The sequence below is a fragment of the Lygodium microphyllum genome, chromosome 20 (genome assembly GCF_053477565.2).
Source record: "Lygodium microphyllum isolate KBCC chromosome 20, Lygodium_microphyllum_v1.1.10, whole genome shotgun sequence".
NCBI classification, from domain to species: Eukaryota; Viridiplantae; Streptophyta; class Polypodiopsida; order Schizaeales; family Lygodiaceae; genus Lygodium; species Lygodium microphyllum.
Window position 1 is genome coordinate 32,937,172 of NC_141154.1, and position 15,489 is coordinate 32,952,660.

Genomic DNA, 15,489 nt, shown 5'->3' on the forward strand with positions numbered 1-15,489 from the left:
ACTACTTCCCATATTCAACACATTTGCTAAGGAAAAATGTAATAGCTCGGAAGAGTTGTGTGGAAAATTCACGATTGTAGAAAATATATATGGTCATTTTCAAGAAATGTGCACAGATTGGATCAAATCAAAGATCCAGGTCGGAAGAACACATGTCAAGTTTCCTTCCAATGCTAAATCATATGTAAAGTGGTTAGTAGACCAAGTGGAGGAAATCCAATAGCTAGAAGGAGACCTCAAATGGAAAATATATATGGCAAGTATTGAGAAGGAGGGCAAATTTTTTCTAGACAGATACTTTGCTTCAAAAATTCTATCTTTGGACATGTGTATAATTGACCAAACTGAGGGACATGCTTCTAAAATGTCATGGATTTACAAATGTATTTCAAGTTCTTTGAGGCACTCATGCACATTGTAGAGCAGACCATTATTCTTGGCTTTGTGCAAATGGAGAGCTTTGTGGTGATGCAACAAGACTTGAAACAGGGATCTTGGAAGCATAAGATCTTCTTTGGGATGGCAAGCACAACGAATCATGCACCCTTCAAGCATGTCCTTGACACCATGTCAGTGTTTTTCTTTATTGCAAAGGAACATGCTTATGAGGGTTTTGATATATATTTGACTATTTTAAATGAAGATACACTAGATCTTAATATTTACAATCTTGTGGAAGGCAACCTCCAACAAAAGAAGACACACTTGATCCACACATGCATAAGAACATTTTGTAATATTGAAGACCACATCATGGATGTTGTCTCTGATGGATATATAGCAAGGGTACTCCTAAAAATTCAAAAACTTGTGATATGTATGGTAGAAACACCAAAAATCCATGACAAGTTACACGAAACATTGATGGTATGGATAAAAACTCAGCTAAACATTAGAGTTTGGGTAGGACAACTGGAGGAGGTTCAAATAATAGAAGAGGCCACAAGTGAGAAAGGAAAACAAACTCCAAAACCAAGTCTTGCAGAAGATGTAGAAGGTGCGGCAAACCTTGTAGCCTAGGAGGATGATATGGATATAGAGTAGATATATATTTTGTAGTGATTTTACAAATGTTTATATAAATCTCGTAGACCAAAATAAAGGGTGATTAGTATCTTCATTTTTTTCTAAATTTTTTGTTTTGTGTTTTCTTTTTTATGTATTGATAGTTCTTGTGTTTTAGAAATGATATTGTATTAAACTAGTAGATCAAGGTCAATTTTCTATGATTGGGCTTAGAAATATGCCCAAGTTATGCCTAAACTTAGGCTCAAGAAAATATCTTGATCTTGGAGGCATTTCAAAGTGTAACATACTTCTATAGGCTTGAGAACATGCTTGAGCTCTGCCTCCTTAAGAACTGGAACCAAAGAAACAATTGTTACAAGATTGAGCACCTTGCCAAACTATTTCTCAAAGAGAACTCAAACAGAGATATATGCTCAAGGACATAGAAGAAAACTTGAGCATGTGCACACAACCCAAAGCTTAAGCACGTGCTCAGGATCTTCCTACTTAAGGCTTTGGACCAAGAAGAGAGTTGCTATAAAATTGAGCACATGGCCAAATAACACAAAAAAGAGAGTTTGATTAATCTTGGACACATGGCATATACAACTTGAAAATTTTATTTAAAAGAGAATATGTAATTTTTCTTACATATATAGCTTGAAAATTTTATTTAAATGAGAAATATTAAGTTAGTTTAGGAATATTGAAGTCTTGTGTTGTGCATAATGCAAGTGATGATGTGAGTTCAACTATCCAATCCATTGTGATATTTACTAATATTTCAACTGAGCATGATATAGGATAGAGTCACCAAGTGTTTTCAATAATGACAGGAAAATGGAAGATGGAGTGATGGAGGAATCATTTGGTAGCAACATTAATGTTTCTACAATACTGAGCATGACAAAGAAATCCATTCTTTAAACGGTGGTATTGGATTTGAATGGCTTCTATTCAAGCATTGTATCCAACCATCACCACTTCATAAATCCATACTATATGGCCATAACAAGTATCTAGTGCTCTGACCCAATTGTATAGAAATCATGGGTAGTTCACTATATCTATACCCTCCATATCACGTGCGTTAAAGGCCTATTTATCAATATCCTTATCTATGAGTTTTTCATTAATAAAACATAAAACTTTTCTATTCAATCTGTAAGTAGCCCCTTTATATGGGTTTATTCTGTATGTAAAAAATGTGTAAAAATGGTATTTTAAAAATCCCTTATTGAACCCATGTGATACTTACATATATTTATGATTGACCTCCCCCGGATAGAATTCTTGAATATTTTGCTAGAAAGGTGTAATGTCAGAATTTGGTCAACTACATAAGAACATAATGTTGTATCAATGGTTAGAAGTTTAGAGTAGAAAACAAGATATAGTTTAGGGTTTTTTGCCATATGGTGTGAGGATCACTGCTATATATGACAAAATGAGAATGTATAGACTAGGAAAGCTAGGTGTTGAAGCACAAATCAAGCCCTTGGCAAAAATGGCTATGCCATTTGGGTGTGATGTTGAATGGGGACCATCATTATTGATGATGATCCTTATAGGGGTTGTATTACACCAAGAAGCAACTACATCTTTTTGTCTACTTTTGATATCAAAGAAAAGGATGATGATATGCTTATGAGACATTTACTCCCCTATCTTCTTGTGCTGAATGATATGTCTAATGTGTAAAGTGCTATTACAAGCACTCGATATGAGCAAGTACCTCTAGTTGAAGATCACAATTGGTAAAACCAAGTTAGAGGAGTCATGAATGAGTGGGATGACATGAAGAATAGATGGTACAATCAAAATTTTCACACAAAGAGGTTGTCTCTTGTACAAAAAACTACAAAGTAGAAGTACAAGTCTAGACGTAGTCGATCAACGTATTTTACAAGTTCTTCAAAATGAAGAACATAGAATTCCTATAATGAAACTAGCTGACTTGATTGGGCTAGCAAAAAGTTTAGGTTGCAAAAAGAGAAGCAGGATGAATGCAAGAGTTGCAAAGAACTTTTTGAAAATATTGCTACACCAATATGGATTTCCAAAGCCATCGTGTGAGTATATGTGTGTATAACAAGTTAAAATTCTTATAAAGTCTCTACACTTTTGCAAATTACTATCAATTATATCATTTTCATGTTGTGTTTTTAGCGAATACTACTAATACATCCCAAGATTAATGAGAAGAATGCTCATGTTACAAAGGCATTGTCATGGAATCAAGCAACATGCAACCACTTATTGTAACTCATTTATACACTTATGATAATGACACTAGTAAATACTTTCCTATATTTTCAGTGTCTACTAGTTTTCTATGTGTGGTTTTGCAGTTCTTGTAGCTATGCTTGCAAGGACACTTCGCAATTAAGTGAGGGAGAGTATATTTTTCTTTTGAGGTTGCATCACAGTGCTCGTGGTAGCTATGTTCGTGATGCTGGATGTTTGCGATGGAGCTGTGCTCGTGAGGACACTTTGCAATTAAGTGGGGGAGAATGACAACACCTAGAACCAATGCTACTATTGCAAAATTTTTAGCAAAATTGTACACAATTAGTACATTGTTACCAACTTTTTACATTAATTTAATGCAAATGCAATGTTCATTATTGTTGTTTTTGGAGGATGTGTCTCTGCAGTACTTACCAGTAGGAAATGTCGATACAAGGAAGTTTTGTATGGGAGAAAGGTGGTGCTATAGATAAAATCTGATAGATTTCCTTAGTGAATCCCAACCATGACCAATCAATGTGCTAGCAATCTTTGAAACTCTCCAGAGAAATCTTGCATACGGGTGTATAAGGCGGATAGATGGCCAAATGTCCTACTCTGCAATATGCTGTTCACATTTCTCAGATATAGGACTTAAGTGCCCAAGCAATTTAGTATGCAAGACAACAGTCAAAATGGTGGTTTGAAAAATGGTTTCTACATCATTATGTCGTGGCCCCATATGAGTACATTTTTATATGGGATGAAGACCTTGCTGTCGACAACTTTGATGTTGAAATATATATAGAACTTGTTAAAAAGTATGGCCTTGAGATATCCCAACCTGCTTTAGAGCCAAGTTATAAGGTGACCTGGAGAATGAAAATGCATTTAAAAAAAAAAGAGAAATTCATAGAGTAATTATAGAAAGCTCTGGATGATGCAAAGATCCAAATAAGCCTCCATGTAGGGGGTTTGTCGAGATAATGGCTCTTGTAAATGCATGGAAATGTGTTTGGCATCAGATCCAGGATGATTTGATTCATGGACGGGGTCTTGACTTTGCCTGAGGGAGGTGTGTGAAGCCTCTGTATGAGAAAGTGGGAGTTGTGGGTACTCAATGGATAGTCCACAAGGTTCTCCCATCTTTGGATTTCCAAGGAGAATCAATCAATGGAAAGGCTTCATGGGAAGGGGTTAGGGGAAGATGTTAGTATGAGTGGAACTTGTTTCACAAGCATGTGGAAGAGGCTGACCAAGAGGCTCTCAAGGAATCAAAGGGTCACTAGAATCATGACCTAGGGATATTAGTATGATACTCACTTTGGCAGCTCATTGAAGACTTGACTTGAGTTTGCGGGCATCATTCGTTATATGTTTGAAGCAAACATGGAGATTGTAGGAAAAATGAGGGATAAGAAACATGATTGGTAGGGATAATAGTCCAACTATCATTAAGGAGTTGGAAGGGAAGGAAATGAATTAAAAGAAAATTTTAAAATTAGAGGAAGGAGAGGTCGTTGGAGGACGTTATGTGAGAAAGGAGGTGTTGTGAGAAAGAGGGAGAGGCATCGATTGATGGGGAAGATGAAGGGGGCATCGTGAAGAGAGAGATATATATTTTTTCTACAACGAATGATAATTGGATACGCGTGGGCAATTAGCTCTATCTTAGGGGGGACTTTGCATATTTTGCTGGGTGTCACAAATCTCATGGGAGAAGAGAGAGAGAGGGAGTTTGTTGAAGAAGGAGGAGTCATGGTAAAAGAGGGGGCACCATCATGCTATGATGAGGCGTGAGAAATAGAGAGAGCAAACATGATGAAGAAGAGGGTGGCATATTCCTGAACGCCATCAATTAGAGAGAGGGAGAGAGATAGAAGGCTCCCCAAGTCATCAAAATAAGAGGATTGGAAAAGAAATGTAATTGAGGAAGAGCAAGAGAGGAGCATTGAAGTCAATGGCTTGTAGGAAACCATCGCCATGTCTTCTCCTCCAACCTCAATTTTGGAGCTTCAATATACCTGCCTAATCTGAAGTGATAGGGTAGGAGAATCATTTTCTGCCTTCCAATCGCTTCACTTCACTCTTTATTTTGTTGAAGCACTATGGAGATATTCAATTACCTCGAGTCTCCTTCACAAGTCGTCATCCCCAACTCCATGGAAGCCATAGTTTCAAGCTTAAAACTAATCAAAATTTATCTAAAAGAGTTCTAAGGGGCCATTCCTAAGACAACAATGCAATTGGCCAATGGATATCTTGGGAGAGGGGAAATGATGACCTCACTATTTGGAATGACTGGATAGACTCCCCTTGGCTAGACTGGAAGGGACACAGCTCCCAAAGACGCAATTACGATTCTTGTACTTTACGTAAGTGCCTTAACTCATTTAATATAAAAAAGTGATTTAGCAAAAGTTAGGGTTTTCTTTAGAAACCTGAAAATATAGTTTTGGATATTTTATGAATTTTTATTGGGATAAGAGAAAAAGAAAATGAATCTGATATTATTACTTTGAACATTATTAATATAAAATGTGGTATTTCTAACTTTATGCAAATTAAAAGTGTTGACGAGGTACTAAATTATACCAATATGAGACAAGAGAAATGTTTATAAAGAAAATTAGAGTTTATGGGTTTTAGGAATGTCAATTGATTTGATAATAAAAGGAATCAGATAGAACTATTGGGTCTATGCTCTGAAGTTAATTCCTAAAGGGATAAAAATCCTAGGTTTAGTATTTTGGTGTCCAGTACAGAGATAGAGATAAGTGCGAGAATATGCAAGTTTATTGAGTTCTCGATATTAGATTAGTTGGACTACTATGGGAACGAGTGTCATAACTATTGAGGAAGGCTAGGATAAATCATTGAAATTAGTTATCAATATCACCTATTCAGTACAACAACTCCTAGGAGTTGGCTTGACAACCTAGTTAAACGTGGCTTGGGTCATTTTTTGGTGCATTGGTCGGGAGCCAAGTGCACTCAAATGGGTGATTGATCTCCCTAGGATATTAAAATCCTATGTATTAATGAGCGAATATGAGGTATCTTTTCTAAGGGACTATTTTCCTAATTTGCCCCAAAATTGCCAAAGGAGAATATTGGTTTGGGCAAGAGACATAGAGTTAGTAGAGGGGGGCAAATATTTTGGCCCGAAATTAACTATAGGTGTAGAAAAATTATATTCTTGGAGTTGGGGTTATAATGATTATGTGTAAACCATAGTTTTATTAGCAGTGCACTTTGGGCTAATAGATGCAAAGAAAATAAATACAACTTGTGTATCGTACCACTTTCATTGGTATTATTGTAATGCTTATCGAACTTTTAGAAGAGTGGTATGGGATGATGTGTTGCCTTGGATACGTGTATCTAGAGGTTTAAAAGTTACTTTCAACACAAAAGATGTTAGAGAGACTACTGAAATTTTAGGCCTAACTCCTGAGCAAGAATAAAAGTTACCTTATATACCCAGAGTTACCAACCATTCTAAACCTTCTAAGTGTGCATATACGCAAAAAATTAACTCTATAGCTTCAAACAAAACGTGCAAAATTTTGGAATATGACAATAATAGCTATTTCATTAATAGTGGATGATTTCAAAGGAGAGTTGGAGACATCAAAATGAAGCTCGAGATCAATGAGCTAGAGAATGTGCAGCGCAACAGGAGGCTTGGCTATTAGAAAGGCTTGAGAGGGTGAATGCATTATTGAATCTGGGGATAGATGTTGTGTCTAACTCAAACGTAGAACCTTTTAGGCCTAGTATATCATTTGATAGAACACCATCAATGGGAAGTGAAGTAGACTCATATCAATGGGATCGAGTGGCCTCAGGCACCAATAGTGTCACTAGGAGTAGACAAAATAGCAAAAGTAGAGGGAGTGAAGCTAATGCTACAATAGGGAATACTGAACCACCCTTTGATTGGGATTTAGAGTCAAATTTTGGATTGCGCAAACTATTTAAGGAGCCTAAGGAACCTGAATGGTTGGATATTACCCAAGATTTAGGGTTAGAGATATTATTTAGAGAAACAATGGCTTGTAATCTAGTCAGATTAGCTGATTTCACGTAATTTAGGGGACTGTGGGACGAGGATCCAGATGTGCATTTGCAAAGATTTGAGGTGACTTGTGTCATCAATGAGATAATAGATGATGGCCAAAAGCTTCATATATTCCCTGCAACATTAAAAGATGAGGCAGAAAGGTGGTACGAGAACCTAGATGCCCAACATAAAGTGACTTATGCGGCCTTATCAAGAGCGTTCCTGGAAAAATTTTGATGACACAGTTTCCAAGATAGACTAGCCCTTCAATTGGATTATTTGTTCCAAGGAACAACCGAAAGTGTTGAACATTGCACTGAACGTATGGAGAAAATTATTCGAAAGATGAATCCAGCTCCTGATGAACTTACACAAAAGTGTAAATTTATTGATGGGCTTAACCATGAAGTTCATTAGCATGTTAGCCTACAATAGCTAGTACGTTGGCAGATGCTAAAATACATGCTAGATGGTGGGAAGAAGTGCAAATCAGCCAAGAATGACGAAGGGACTTATTTAAAGAACCTCGGATGGAATATCCAAGCACTTCAAGTGGGATATCTAAGAACATGTCTTATGTGACCGTTCCTTTAAATTCATCAGTAACGGCAAGCCCAAATGTATCAAGTCTACCTTTAAATACATACACTTCTATTCCAGCCTATATGATGCAAAAGGGAATGCCTTTTATGCCGCAATCTAAGTCCCCTCTTGATAAAGTAAAAGTAGCTGATATTATTGCAAAATCCCTAAGAAAGTTGAAGGAGGAAATTATGGGTGCAATGCAAGCACCTTTGAAAGAAATTTATTCAATAACAACATAGTCTTCTAGTGCACAACAATCCTCCAGTAGCTCAACTCCAAACCCACCTAGATCCAATATCTGGTGTGGTAAGTGTCATGGGTATGGCCATGTGGCTACAGAGTGTCTGACGCCTTCAAGACTAATGCCTGACCATTCACCATTCTCCACCTTTTGCCTTAAGACAGGGCATCTAGATACAAGTTGTTGGCATAAGGTAGGTCAAGAGCAACAACAAGCTTGTTCAATGCAAACAAATTACAATTACAAGGATCGTAATAATACGACTTATGAGATTGGACCACCTAATCAACCTTTTAGGCCAAGAGGATTGCCAACCCAAGGTAGACCTCCAGTACCCCAAAATAATTACAATAATGATGAAAGCAGGAGAAGAGATTCTCATTTTTGGAGAAATAATGGTACTTTTTGTAATCCAATGGGGCAATGGGGACCACAAAGGCCTAGGGGACTGGTAATTTGTTATCAATGCCAACAGGAAGGTCATATAGCTACATATTGTCCAAATGCACATAAAAATCAGGACTATACTCCTTTTCTATACAGGAGGTGTAGTGGCGAAGGACATCACGAAGAGGATTGTCCTAAGCAAGAAGATAACCAACCTAATGACAATCGAGCGACCAAAACCTCCTCTTTAACAAAAATAACTTTAGTTTCTTTACACCCCCCATAGGAGATCTATGCACCAACTTTAATTTTGACCTTAAGGACTACGTAAGGTATCTTTGGAGTCATGGATTGCCCCATTAACAGTCAGCTTTACGATGATCTGCGCACAATCTTCGACTTCAGCCTTGAGGATTGAGTGGCAAAATGCTCCCTCGGTGCTTCACTAGTGCTGTCAATAGCCCCATTGAAGGATTCCTTAACTCGCTTAAGCAGCTTTTGAGAGACTTCCTTCAACTTTGTGTCATGGAAACTTTTGAACTTAGATGATCGCTTCCGCAAACCTTCCTTTGATTCCATAATTCCCTGCACTTTTCTTAGAGATCATCATTGAAATTATCAGTTTGATAATGATCTTTGGCATCAATTTTTCATATTTTTCTAACACACACACATCATGCATCCAAACAAAATCATATACATGCACTAACGGAATATATACATTGGATGCAGATTATCATAATGCATCACACACACAATGAATCATACGCAGAAAATAACCCAAATGCACAACAAAAGAAATGGAGGTGTATACGACTTGGATGCGCAGCAGCACGACATCCACCCCCTCTAAACCTGCGCATCCTCCGGATGTGCCAACTATCCAGGATCATTCAAATCCACAAACAGGTCGAGTCCATCTTCTGTTTCTAGTAGATCTGTTTCTCCATCAGCTTCATCATCTATATTTTTTGCTTCTTCTACTTGTCTTTCATCTACCTGCTCTTCTTCTATCAATGCTTCAAGTGCATATTCTTCAGCTTCTCTTCTCTTGAAAATCTTGACTCATTTTCGAGCAATGGGCACCCTCAATACTGTTCCATCTAATTCAACCAACTCATAGGTACCATTGTTAAAAACCTGTTTCACCTCATACGGTCCAAACCATCTTTGAACCATTTTTCTCATGCTACTATGCTGATTCTCTAGACTACTGTCGTAGACTAGAACCCAATCTCCTTCTTTTATGGCTCTAGGCCTCAAGCGATGCCTTAAATCAAACCTGTCCTTGTTTCTGAGTCGGGCTGCCTTCAAAGGATCAACTGCTAGCTGCACATCTTCTGTCCTTCTCTCTAGTTGACGAATCCGAAGAGCTAGAAGCTCCTCCCTTGATAGATTCTCATGCCACGGAAGAAAACTCCAAGTGAGAGCACAAATTTCTGTAGGCATGACAGGTTTTTGCCCATACATCAACTCTACAGGCATGTATCTAGTAGTCACACTATGTGTAGAGCGATCAGCCCACAACGCAAAAGGTAGTAATCTTGGCCAATCCCCAATCCGACCTCTACAAGCTTTTGCCAATGCTTTAACTATCGACGGATGTCCTCTTTCACTCTTGCCATTTCCCTCTGGATTATAGGCAGTAGTAAGAGCCAATTTAATCCCAAGCCGTGAGAAAAATTCTCTAGCTTCATCTGCATCTAGCTCTCCACGATCAGCTATAATCTTGCCTATACATCCATACCTGCAAAATATTTCTTCCAACAAGAATTTACATATTGTAGTGGTGGTCTTTGTCCGCAAAGATCTGCCTTCAACATAGTTTGTAAGATCCTCCCTAGCCAAGACAAGATACCTCATCTGCCAAAGTCCCACTGGCAAAGTAACCAAGTCTACCACCCACTTATAATGCATACATAGTGGATAAGTCGGATGCAACTCATCACGATGTCGCACTAAAGAGTAAAGCTGGCAGTCCCTGCAAGTCTCCACAAAGTGAGAAACATATTTATACATCCCTTTCCACCAGTATCTTTCTTTGATTTTCTCATAGGTAGCCCACACACCTCTATGTCCAGCCCATGAGCTCTCATGAAACTCTTGCATAATCTGTATCTGCATCGCTACATCACAAACTACTCTCAAGGGCAAGCCTCCTCTCTTCTTTGGATGCTTCCAAAGAAAACCATCTTTCAAGAAATACCCATAAGCCTTCCTTCTGATTTTCTTGAATTCATCATCTGTCCAATCAGCTCTTCGAGTCAATGAACTTAGATACTGTCCAATTTGCAGCCACTCGTCAACATAAAGTTCTTCAATAAAGGCTTCAACAGTAGATACATGACAATCATGAACAAGGACAGAAGCAGCAAACTCTGTCTCATCATCTTCTGCAAGCATTGACTCCTCATCCTCATATCTCGCTCTAGATAGCATGTCAGCAACTGGATTATCTTTCCCTGCTATGTGTCGAAATTCTGGATTCATTGATTTGATATAGGCAATCCATCGAAGCATCGCTATATCTGGAGTCGAGCAACTAGTAATCATACCAAGCAAAGGCAAACAATCTGTTTCCACAACAACTGAAGCTCCAATAAAATACCCTTTGTCACACTTCAGTGCAGTGACTACTCCCCACAACTCTCTTTTAATCTGCGAATACCTCCTCTGTCGTTCATTAAGAACTTTAGCTCCAAAGCGGATTGCATATCTATTTCCATCAACATCATCCTGTCCCACTGCCCAACCTATGCCAATAGGGCTAGTATCAACTGTCAACATGATCGGCCGACCACACTGATAATCTGCCTTGCGAAGAATAGGAGCTGCCTACAACAGTTTCTTGAGTTTACGCATGGCTTTTGAATGCTTCTCATCCCAATGAAATTTTTGCCCCTTTCGAAGCAGCTGATAGAGAACATCTGCTATATGAGCAAAATGAGGAATCCAAATCATGTAAAATACACAAGCTCCCACAAATCTCTGCACCTCTGAAGTAGTCGAGAAATACTCTGCAATCCTGTTTATGGCATCCACCTTTGCAGGTGAAGGCTTCCTGCCATAATATCCAACCATATGCCCAACTATGATGACTTCATTAACACCAAAGACAGATTTCAGCCCTAAAAGTGTCAGATTTACCTCCTCTAATCGTGTCAATATTTGCTCACAAGCAATCAAGTGGTCAGCCACAAACTGTCTACATCCACGCAAATTAAGACTTTCATTCTTTTCTTCTTCTGCACAACCCTTAATAGGCACATCATCTAGAAAAGGCATGGTATACTGTGGAATATAGTCTCGTAGAACTCTATGCATAGCATTCATCATATGAGCAACTGAGTTTGTGGCACCTTGAGGCAAGGTACACATCCTCACAAGACCAATAGGTGTCCGCATAGTAGTAATATCCCTGCTTTCCAAGGCAAACTGAAACTGATCATAACCTGAATACAAGTCACCTAGAGAATAGATGGCTCGTCCTGCAAAAGCCTCAGCAAATTCATCCACAACTGGACCTGTTCCCACATTCCTGATTGTCACTTTGTTCACGGGCTGCATATCCTGAATAAATCTCAAAGTACCATTCTTCTTTGGTACAATAAACCACCTGTTAGAATAGGGTGCAGAAGAGGGTTCCAAAATCCCCATTTTAATCTTCTCATTCAGCAACTCTATCAGCTTTGGCAAGTGTGCTTTAGGCACAGGTATAGGACGTACATTCCATGGTACATGAGGAACAGTGAAGATGACCATAGGTGCAACCAATTCGGGACTAATGCAGCCAATTTCATGTGGAAAGAAAGCAAATGCCTTACCATGACGTCCAAGCATCTCTCTAAAACATTCTTTTTCCACTGGAAGCAAGAAATCATCATTTCCAATCTTCAATTCTGCAAGAGTTTCAGCTGTAAATTTATGTCCAATATTTGCAAGATCTCTCAACATAGGCTGCTTCATAGCTTTTTCAATCTGCTCATCACTATCAGGAGGAAGCGGCCCTGCAACCGGCTTAACCTTCTTATCAACTGTTTTATATTTTGTGTCAACCTTGGCATCATTCAAGCACTCTTTTCTTTGCTGCAATTTCTGTAAATTTTCAGCAACTCTCAACTCTGTTGGCTGAAAAATTTCAGCCTTTCGCTTTATGGACTGCATGGGTGCAGCCTGAAACTCTGTATGTAGAAATTTTTCTGCATTCAAATCTGTTGGCTGAATGGATTCAGCCCTCGACTCTATGGACTGCATAGGTGCATCTTGAAATTCTGTATGCAGAAATTTTTCTGCATTCAACTCTGTTGGCTGAATGAATTCAGCCCTCTGCAGCTCTGTTAGCTGATCAAGATCAGCCATAAATTCAGTTTGCTGAGTTTTCTCAGCCTCTAACTCTGTTTTCAGCATAAAACCAGAAATTTCCTGAAACATATCCAAGGTTTGCATAGGTATGATCTTTGAACCCTTACATACATCAGTTTTCACCATTGCTCCCATCTCAAACAAAGTATCTGCATAAGACATCCCTTCATACAATCCATCTACATGCTCTTCTGCTTGCAAAATACCTGCATTCTTCAACTCTTTCTCCTTACGTCCAATGTACTGCCTGGCAGCTCTAGGCAAATCTGAAATTTTCTGATAACTCACTGAACTATCTGAAGAAAAATCAACAAAATTATTGGAGAAAGACTGGCTGCCAGGAGGCGAGATCTTCTCTTTTCTCCACTCCGTACCACTGGCGTCTCGCAAGACAGTGGTACCTAATGAAAATCCAACTCCTTCGCAGGTAGTGGTGCCTCATGCAAGGAGTCTCTGTTTCTCGGATGATTTACCCCAACAGTCATAAACTGAACAGCTCGCATACCATATTTACTGCGTATCCGTGCATAAGCTGACCCGTCATCCATCACTTTCGTTTCCATTCTTGCTTCTGTAATGAAAGGCTGACCAAGAATAATCGGATAAGAGCATGAATCCTGAACAAAGTAATGATAATCCTCTTCAACATTACCAATAGATATTCTGATACTCGGACAAGCAGCATACATATCACCAGAAGTATTATTGGCGGCTCTCATGCGCCAGCCATGCTCTGCATCCATAGGCCACTTGCCACTCTCATAAACACCTCGAGCAATAAGATTAATCTCAGAACCATGATCGACTAAAGCGACCAATGGAATTTGTTTCTCTCCAATCCTTACCACCATCTCAGTGGTTGCTCTAGCCCAATGACTTCGTGAAAAATGGTTGCGAGGAATGAGAATAGGGGTATCATCATCTTCATACTGCATAGGCTGAACTATTTTCTCCAATTGCGGAATAACAGAAGCATTCTCAACCATCACTGCATCATCATGCTCTTCCCCAAGAGCTCCATGCCACAATCCCTGTAAAGCAGGTCCTTCCATCGCATGTCGTTTTCTCCGCAAAAGATCCTGCATCTGATCCTGTATTTCTCTTCTAGCAATCCCAAGAGCTTCTCCAACAGTAAAAGCGACTTCACTATTCAAAATTCTTTCATGAAAAATCTTACTCATATCCGTCTGCATATCAAGGTCTGACAAGAGCTTGAATCCTGGCTCTTTTCTTGGTTGCCTCTTTTCTTTCATCTGCTTGTCTCCCATAGGTTGTTCATGACCTAATTGAGCTGGAGAACTTGACATAGGTGGAGCTGTAACAGGTGGTGAAACAAAGTCACCCCCTCTAGTCTTTTTGGAGGTCCTGGGACCCTCCTCATCTCTTCTTCTCTTTTCCTCAACCATGGCATCTAAACCCTGTGTTTTAGCCATATAAGCAAAAATAGAATACCTGTCAACAGGAGAATCCCATCCTGTTTCTCCTCGGATGCTGGAGCCCACACAAGTCATAGTAGATGCCTGAACTTTCCCTCTTCTCACTATCTCCAAGGCAGAGGACCATAAAGCAAAATCTCCATCAGATTTCTGCTCAAGCTGGACTCCATAAGCTGAAGCATCTCCTCTAACACTCACATAAGCTGATCGCGCAGCCATATCATCAACAAGCTTCTTCATGCCTCCCTTACCAAAGTTCGTGTCAAGAGGAGCACCAGTCTCTGTCAGCCATATCTTCCCATCTTGTCCCCAGAACACTACATTCTTCTTACGCGCTTCCTGAAAAGCATCACAATCTCTGCAGTGTTGGTGCTCTGTACTATCACACCAAATACATCGTCTCCCTTTTCTTTGACCAGCTGGAAAAGCAGTTGCTGGAGCAGGTGCTACAGCAGGTACTGACATAAGTTGCTCCTTTAACTTACCAACTTCAGCTTTGACTGCTTTAATCGTCAAATCTGCCAATCCTTTAATAACATCATCTACAGATAAGGGCACTGGAGCAGTAGGAACTGGTGGATTTACAACAGGAGGAGTAGGCTTAGGCATAGAACTTGCAGTAGGGGTAGAAGAAGAGGTCTCCAAGGATTTTTCAGAAGTAGATCCTGTATTACGATGCAATCGTACTCTCCTGCGTTGCTTCTTAACAAGAGCATTCACAGCATCAATGACATGTCTCCACTCGGTCTTTAAACCTGAATCAGTAGCTTGATCTTCCAAAAGATCATCCAACTTTTCCTGTAAATCAGCATCAGCGGCTTGTAAAAATAATTCCACTTTCTGCATCTCCAAAGCTTGCTGCTCCGTTCCATCCAACTGATCATAGCGGCTCTCAAACTCTCGCAGAAGGGCGGTAACTGAAAGTCCCTTATTAGGCTAAGAAATTCCTGCGGTTCATAAGATCTGTATCCTCCAGGAAATATTCATCTTTTAATGCCTTCTTAAACTCTGCCCAACCAGCATGTGTTTCTTGAATTTCTGAAATTCGGACTTCAAGAGCGCGCACCACGATCCGCAAGAAGTAGCGGCTCCAAACATCTTGAGAAACCCCAAAAAACTTTATCTTTTCTTCATACAAATGCAGGTAAGTTGACACTTGCTGGCCATTAAACTGC

At 39.3% G+C, this 15,489-nt stretch overlaps 1 pseudogene; it reads left to right on the top strand.

Moving 5' to 3' along the window:
* LOC148018819 (uncharacterized) overlaps nt 1–4,526 on the top strand; it is a 69,266-nt pseudogene extending 64,740 nt beyond the window's left edge.
* Nucleotides 4,527–15,489: the final 10,963 nt, after the last annotated feature.